Raw genomic sequence first — 9599 nt, 5'->3', positions numbered from 1 at the left:
GAAAGGGAAGCATTGGGGCTAGGAGGCCTCGAGATGCAAAAACCATGTGCTTAACTCACTTTAGTTTTAGGATGAAACTTGGATCCAAAGATAAATAAAGTTTGGGAGGAAAATAAAACATATACTACCAACTATGCTTGAAATAATTAGCTGAAGAATATTAAAAGAAATCGACTAAGACTTTTTATACAACTTCATTATAATTTCAAACACCTTTTTATTTTTTGATTTTTAATTAAATCTTATTAATATTATATTTCGTATTGAAAGTTGAATTGTAGTTATTATGTGTGACTAATTCTTCTAATAATTGAGTATCAAATATACATATATTAGATAAAGGTATATTATTATTACTATTATTACAATCTTTTGTTCTTGTTTAGGGTTAAATTTGTCATTGAACAATAAAGAACATAAGATGGTTAATTAAAATTGGAAATAGTCTTGATGCATATTATCAAAGGATGTAATATTAACTCAACATCATTAATAATATGAAGAGTATAACATTACTAATTATTATATCGTTAATCCAACTAGTAAATTATAGTTTTATGTTCTCATAACTATTATTTTAAATTTTATTATGATTAAAAAAATAATAATTAAATGACTCGTATTTTAATGTATGTATAACACAACTTTTTTTTTAACTTATATAACATTTTATATACTTAATATATCTGAAATAATTTTTCCATCTAATCATTGTGAGAATTTAAAAAATGGTCTAAGAATAGTGATGGTTTCAAAAGATAACACTAAAACATTTCAATGATAAAACGTTAAGGTTATAAAATATTTTAAAAGCTTTAGTTTTATGTATTTAATTAGGAGTATGTATTTGGCAAAAGTCATCGTATACTCTACTAGATTTACAAATTTATATAATGTGTTATAGTTTAGGTAGTGAAAGTTGAAGAAGATTTTTGAAACGAGAAAAAGGGTGAGATTTCAAGTCTCACGATATCATAAGTAACTTACTCTCTCAAGAGGAACTTGATTGGTTAGCTTAGATAATGTGGAGTTAGGACTTTTGTTATAATTCACTTTAAATTAGGTGCCATGCTTATTGTGTAAAACCCCAGAAAATGATGTTTAAGAAGTAGTGATAGTCTAAAAATAGTGAGACTTGATTATTTTAATATTAAACGGTATTATTATAAATAATTTTGTTATAAACGAATTTCATTATTTTAAAACGTACCATCTCTCTAGAAACCACTTTCCTAGAGTTCTCTACTTTCTCTCTAGATTTTCTCTCTACTGAGTTATCTGTTCGCCGATCAGGAAGTACCTAGACGATCCTAGCGTCAAGGGCAACAATCTTGACCGATCAATTTCTTGTTCTGAGTCGGTAAGTTGTTTCTCCTCTTTTCTCGTACGTCTTTAACCGAAATCATGCAAAGAGTCCTGGTTGCATGTGTTGAGTTGTTGTCTTCTTCAATTTCTAACTAAAATTAGGTTCTAAGGTTGTTTTCCTATCACCAATCAGTGAGTTGTAGGTTTTTGTTGAGTTTCCTTGTGGTGCAAGCTTTAGTCGGAGTTCTGTAATCGGTGTAGAACTTGAGCTGAGGTAAGGGAAGCTAGATTATTAATTTAATTAGTAGTTTGGCATGTGTATGATAAAATTTGTGTTATGGTGCTGTTTGAGTTGAACATTAGTTGTTGAGTAGCTTTAATTGTGTGTTAATTGAATGCCAAATTCTGTAAACTGTAAAATGATGATTATGAACTGGTTTGGATGGATCTACTTGTTATAATTATGCATGTTGGAGGTATTGGTTGAGTAATCTGTTGTGATAGTAATGAGATAGGAAGTGAAGTGAATGATGCTTGTTTAAAGTCAATTTGGAGGAAGTGAGGTAGTGAATTTGAGTATTTGAGGTCAAGTGTTGTTAGGGTCTGCTGGGGCAGTCTAGATAAGTCATATGTGACTTGTTTGAGTCATCAAAATGATCAAAAATAGGGTCAAAGTGGTAAAATTGGATTTGAGTCTCTAAGTTGATGAAATTGAGGTTTTAGAGTAGGATTTGGTGCATAAACACTTTAGATTGATGTTAGGAATGTTTAGAATCACTTAGTCTAGTCTAATTAAGTTTGTACAACAATCTAGGAGTGTTAGAAGTTGGGAAGATTGAGTAGAATTGGTAAGTTGTGGTTGAGTTGAATAATTCTACAAAATTTCGTTCTGCAGATTATGGAGACTTGCTGTGCGAATGGATTCGCATAGTGAGTCACCTTGGCGAGATGCTCTCTACCAAGGCATTCACACAACAAATGGGTGCGTTGTGCGAATGGATTGAGAAGGTTGCTCTTTGTTTGATGATTCGCATAACGAATCAAGTCGCTATGCTACTGGTTGGGGTCTAGGGTTATTATTCTTTTTATTCAAACAACGAATGGGTTTCACTATGCGAGTGCTTGAGGAGCATGAGCCACTGTCTGAGGTTCTCACAAAACGAGCTGGGACGCTATGCGAGGGGTCTGGGTTTGATTCAAGTCGCGGTTTATTCGCATAACGAGTCTAACCGTTATGTGAATGGTTTAGAGGGTTGGGTCTCTATCTGAGGATTCGCACAGCGAGTTAAGTCGTTGTGCGAGAAGCCTCTAGTTTCGCTATGTGAATGTGTACGCTGTGCGAGGGGTTCTGTTCTAGTTCACTTTTATTGTGATCTTAAGTTGTTCTAAATGAAACATTGAGTGTTGTATGAAGTAAGTTGAAGTTGTGTTATGTAATATCATTGGTTATTGATGTATGTTGTATTTCAAAGTGTAAGTTGGTGATTTCAAAGTGTAAAGTTCAAAGTATGGTTGATGGACGTAATTCCATGGATCTCAAAGGGAGATTACATGGTGTGCCCTATGTTATGGACGTAATTCCATGGATCTCACAAGGGGATTACATGGTGGTTCCCTGTTATGGACGTAATTCCATGGACCTCACAGGGAGGTTACATGGTGGTGCCTCATGTTGTGATCCAAAGTGAATTCTCTTGTTGAGATTCAAGTATGTTTAAAATGAATACAGGAGCTCAGTCTTAGGGGTTATCCTGGAACTCCAATGGTCTTTCATTCTCAAGTAGAGAGGATTGATCCATGTCGTAAGGAGTAGCAGGAGGTCCTAGTCTTGAGTGCTTCTAGTATGGCCCTAGGTGAGTGATAACAGACTAACCTCGTGAATGTGGTAGGGTGAAACCCATTGGCAATTGCTTTGCAAAGCAGTAGAAGCCACCACGAGTGCACGATCTGTCATAGCTCGACAATCATTCTAAGTCCGGACAATCAAAGTTAGTGTGGTGTTATGGGTGAAGAGTTTATGTGATGTGAATGAATAGTATGATTGTATGAAGTTAAATAAATTGATGTATGATTAATCTTTGTTTAAACTAGCTCACCCTTGTTTCTGTGTTTGTCTGTCTATGTATTGTTTTCTCTTTTGTGATGATCACCTTAATGGTGTGAGCTTAGGAAGACATCTGTTTCAGTTACTTCAGCGATAAGCGATCGAGGGAATTCAATAAAGAAGTCGGACGAATCTACAAGTGTAGATATGGTCTTTCGTAGGTTTGTTTCTTATATTAGTTAGTTTATCATATATGTAATATTTATTTTAGTAGTATTTTACTATTAAAGATGGAATGTTACATACTGAATTCAAGTCAATGGATGAATCCATATATTAAGTTTAGAATATTATATTATATACGTAAGTTGTTTATTCTTGAGAAGAATACATGATGATTTTGTATTGCAAGTAATTAATAGGACTGCTTTATTTAGTAAATTCATTGATAAGTTTCAAGCGAGTGTGAAATCTATAAATATATAAATTATATACAATGAAAGAACACAAAAAAAGAAAGTTTGAACACATGACATAACGAGAAGATTTTTTAAGAGAAAATACAAAATGAAAAGTACTAAATTGGGATTTGGTGTTTGAAGATAATGTCATACAAAATGTAAAAATGATGGAAAGACTATATTTATATGTACTATAAAGAGAATGCATGTAAAAAGAAGAAGAGATTATTTAAATCCTAACTAGAAACTGAAAGTCTTCCTGTCATATTAGGTGTCACACTTGTTAGAAAAAGTAAAAAATATAAAGTAAAATTTTTTATTAATAATCATATGTATTTTAAATTTCCAAGAGATAATTCACATATTAGCATGTCAAAGAAAAGGATCTCAAGGGCAGGCTTCTGAGATTGAGTTGGCCCATCAAGAAGAAGAAAAAAATAAGGCATAGTTTGAGTTAATGAACAGGCATGTTGGTGGAAGAGCAAACTTAGACAAGCAAGAACATTACTACGTAGAGCAACTAGCGAGGAAAGATGCTAGGATGATTTTGACTATATTATAGCTGTTTTGGTAATGTTATTACTTTTTGTGTTGTTTGTAGGCTTAATTATGGTGCTAGTGAAAGAGTTCAAAGTGTTCTTGAACTATATTGATAAAACAGTTTCTTGTAAATGTAAAAAGTTTGAGATCTTTGGCATGTTATGTTGTCATGCTAATAGTAGTTATATTAATTTTCTTCATAACGATACATTCTGAAAAAAAGTGGACAAAGAAACGTAAGAAATAGAATGGTGTGTGGGAGTACTAGCGTAGAGAATGATAAAATTGATAGCAGACTTTGGCGCCTGTGGCAATCATCAATCATTTTTTGAAATTGTGTTTTGAAATTACCAGTATAGCAATATTTTGGCACAGGTCAGAATTCGATTCCGAACAATCGAATTCTCACCTTCGATTTTGTTTGTTTTGGCCCAAAAACCAGTCAATATTCAATTTCGAGAAAATCAAATTTTGAGCTCGAATTTTATTTTTGTTTTGTTGTTCGTTTAAATAAAAAATAGGATAATTTAAATAAATAAATATAATATTTTAAGATAGAAAAATATATTTGTAGTGTTTTTTATTTTATTTTCGAAGATTAATTTGTATCGACGAGTTAAAAAAATTAAATAATTTATAATAATAATTTATAATTTAGAAATGATTATTTAAATATTGAAAAATGTTGTTTTAGTTATATTTTTTATTATTAAGAATAGGTAGTAAAAGTTATTAATAGGTGTAGAAAACAATTAAGTACATATGTAGTTAAAAATGATATTACTGAATGTTAGTTCCAAATAATGTGTACAAACCATACGCCAAGGTTATATATTTTTATGATGACATTTAACTTATAATAGAAACTCATTTACATATTGAAGTTGTAATGAATATATGTTTGTAAATTGTTAAGATACGGCAACATGATAGATGAATTTTATAAAATTTCTGAACTCGTTCCATTGTGGTAAGTGGAAAAAAAATACTTAAAAATATTAGTTATCATATTTTTATAACATTCATAACACCAAGATTAAAGGTGCAAAAATCATAGTTGTGTTTTAGTTTTTATTAAGCTTGTTAACGAAATAAATTTTTAAATAAATAATTCACATAAAATGTGTATTAACATTTCATTACTCTAAATCATTACAAAGCCTGTCATAAAACACAGATAAATAAAGAAAACAATATTACATTAACTTACTTACAAAACATCTCAAAGACTAACATTAGTAAGTCCATCATCATCGGTGGATGATGGACCACAACCATAGTCAAACTTCTTATTGTCTCCATTGAGACCATTACTGAATGTCAACGAATCAAATGTTGAACATCTTCATCATTTCGTAAAAAAACAAAGTTAGAAGCTTCTTCAATAAATTAGGGAGGAATATGATACCACAAATAACTTAACTCTAGCTTTCATGGTCCCAAAAAATGACTTCTAATGATCTGCCACATATGGCTAATAATAACCTCCATTTAGAAAAGTACAAAGGCAAACATTCCATCTTCAAAACCTATGTCAGCATTAAAAGTATTGAGAACATTCATCTTTTGAAGAAAAATCATCTCTACTTCTTCTACTAAACAACTCCACAATTTTTAAACATACTTAGTACTGAACTATCCACCATCACAAGCCTACTAACCCTTCTTTGAAAATTTCTCATTAGATGATTCAATTTTGATTAGACTTCATTATGAACTTGGCTTGACTTGTTAGCGTTATTAGGTAATCGTGACAAAGACAGTCTTTTAATAAATACTCTGACATTGATATATACTCTAATGACTCAGTCTATGCTACTTTACAATTGTATTTGGTAAGCATGCCAGAAACATTTTTGCTTTTAGTACACTTTAATATAACATCACTTAGGAGATGTTCCAATGACTCAGTCTCTCAATGAATGCTCTCACATGCACTTCACACAAAGACAAGACTTTATAACTTTATTAGGTAAGCTTGCCAAACACATATTTTCTTTTAGTACCCTTCAATATGACATCACTTGGGAGATGTTCCAATAACTCAGTCTCTCAAAGAATGCTCTCACATGTCCTTTGCCACAAAGACAAGTGTTAAGACCTCGACAAACGTACTAAATCGTTCAAGTAATAAAACTGGTAAGACCGAATATCGTTTTCCAAGAGACTCGTGAAACACTAAATGATCGTATAATTGTTTAACTAATTAAGACTAAGAATGATTTCATTTAGCAAGGTTTGAATGCACTTAAAGTAAACAACTCACGTGAATAGTAAAATGATCTTTTGTAGCCAAAAACACTTGGAAATGAATGAGAATAGAAATAATGGAATGGTAATGTTGGGGTTAGATTTCACCTACTTCACTTTCATGTATATTAGAACTCATCTTCTTCATTAAAACACTAATGTCAACTTACTAGATTACTTATAACCCAATTTCTTGGTGTAAAATGCCTAGACTTGCTTATTATACCAATCTCTTGAAAACCCTAATAATCAATTCTGCATTAAGAAAAGAAGTTCATGACAACTAAAGGTCCCAGCTCCAATTCTAGATACTATTTCCTTTAGGTATCTTACTCCAAGTCATGGTTCATGAGTTATCTTTCAATAACAATCAAACCCAAACATCAAGTTATGAATGGTCAAAACATAACAAGCATTAAGAGTAGGAGAAAACTACTAACATTCAATGAAAGAAGCTTAATATATTCAAAACATGTTCATATACATGAAGTTCAGAGGTTACATCTTTCTCCAACAAGAAATGTGTAACACCCAAATATTTTAAAGGGTATTACTGATAGTAGAGACTAAATTAATTTGATATCTCATATAAACAATCAAACTTTATTTCAATTACTCCAAAGTACAATACCAAACTTACAAACTTTAAACAATATAGTCTTCATCATTGAAATTTCAACTTATAAGTTTTACACAACATAATCTTCCCAATACAAATTTATTCTTTTTACAAAAATCCCTGAAAGTTTTTCCCCGCATCTCTCTCACCTCTAAGCTTTTTCAACCGCATCTGCAACATTATCTAATCACATATAACATGAGTTATATGATCATAGAACAAACAAATAAGGGTAAGCCAACCATATCATATCAACCATTAAACTTGTAATAAGAATAGTTCAAACATGTATTTCTACAATTACTAAAATATCATTACCCCGATGTCATTAATTCATCATTATCAAAATCAACTTCCTCAATTTCATAAACCTTACAATTTTACCATGCTTACTCACGAAGCCTTATGGTCAGACCGCTCTCTGCCTGCTTCCTTAAGCCTCACCTGTATACTATGTATTACTCTCTGAAGCCTTATGGTCAGACCTCTCTCTGCCTGCTTCTATAAAACTTATGAACCACATATTTATGTCAAAGCCTTATGGTCAGACCACTTGCTGCCTGCTTTCATAAACCTCAGGTGTTACTTTGCTCATATCAATCTCCCATGGTATAAACCGAACATACTACTTCCCGTAGGAAACATCATTTCATAAGCAATGATTTCTTATATCTACTCCAACATTTCATCAAATCAACATTTCATGCCCTCTTATCCACTCCAACATTTCATCAAATCAACAATTCATAACATCTTCTCCGCATAACTCAATCATGTTCATTCTCTAATCATAATTTGACAATAACCTATTTTCGTGTCAATAAATTAAACATATTGCCAGATATCATACTTCATATTATAAACTCATTATGACCATACCGAGTATAACTCAACATATTTTCACCAAACAAAGATCATGGATCAAAATATATCAACATATCTTAGGAACTACATATTAAAGTCTGGGCTCAATGTAATGATAAATAAAATATATATGAAATTTTTACCATCATAATATTATGCATCTACAATCAACTTGTTTTATTTTATTTTCATCCTAGTAGAGATTTTTCTTTACCCCAATTGGTCACCGGAGAGGACCCAGATGTCTGAACGCATCAAACTCACCTTCGACGCCAGCACATATGACTAGTCACAACTGACTGGACCAGGCCAGGGCTGCTCTATGATCAGGGATGTGCCAACTCAGGTTTTTAAGGTTCCTCTATCCTACCAACAAAGGGAGGCCTTCAATAATTAACAATTTATTTATTTAATTTATCTGCCTTGTTTTCTTATGCTCTAAATCTTAAAATGCCTAATTTTACTTCCTCTCACAACAACCTCAAACACTGTTTATATATTTAATACCCATATACAAGCTATTACAGAACCCTTATTCCAAACCTTCCAACAAGATTAATTTCAGCCAACAAACTCATTCAATAAATTCATCACAATAAACATCCATAATAGAATTCAAACAAGATAATTATAAACAATTAACAATAATAAAACATTACTATAAATGGTCATAGAAGAATACAATATTTGACAATCATAAAAATAATCTTAATATAAAAATTCATGGGGAAACAAGAAGTTGAATCTGGCAGAGCCGGTTAGACAACTTCTAATCCATCCATCAATACAATATAATTAAATAACAAGAACAATACATGTCTGGGGAAATGAGAAGTTGAATCTGGCAGAGCCGGTTAGACAACTTCTAATCCTTCCAAAAATGCAATAAAATAAATAAGCAAAGAAATAAATAGTTTGGGGAAACAAGAAGTTGAATCTGGCAGAGCCAGTTAGACAACTTCTAATCCTTCCAAAAATGTAATAAAATAAATACGGAAGGAAATAAAAAGTTTGGGGAATCAAGAAATTGAATCTGGCAGAGCCGGTTAGACAATTTCTAATCCTTCCAAAAAATACAATAAAAATAAATAAGGAGAACAATAAAATGTTTGGGGAAACAAGAAATTGAATCTGGCAGAGCCGGTTAGACAATTTCTAATCCTTCCAAAATACAAAAATAAACCACTAATAACATACAATTGGCATAACATAATCAACATCATATTTTACAACTATCACACTTGGATATTAACACAAAACATACTCTTATTTAAAATTCAAAAGCATACAGAAACAAAATACTCCATATTCAAGATTTAAAATCAGACAAAAGAAAAATTATAGCATATTCAAGACTCAAGATAATACAAAAAGAAATACTCAAAGTTAGCTTCCCTTACCTCTATTCCAGACTTAGTTTCCTCTTCTCAAACCGTTCTCCGGAAACTTCCAGAATTTCCCCTCTTTAACTATAATTTCCTCCAACTCTCTTCTCTCACAATTTCTCTAGAATTTT

This window comes from Vigna angularis, chromosome 1 (assembly GCF_016808095.1).
Source record: "Vigna angularis cultivar LongXiaoDou No.4 chromosome 1, ASM1680809v1, whole genome shotgun sequence".
NCBI classification, from domain to species: domain Eukaryota; kingdom Viridiplantae; phylum Streptophyta; class Magnoliopsida; order Fabales; family Fabaceae; genus Vigna; species Vigna angularis.
The sequence above is the reverse complement of the archived record's forward strand: the minus strand, read 5'-3'. Positions refer to the sequence as shown.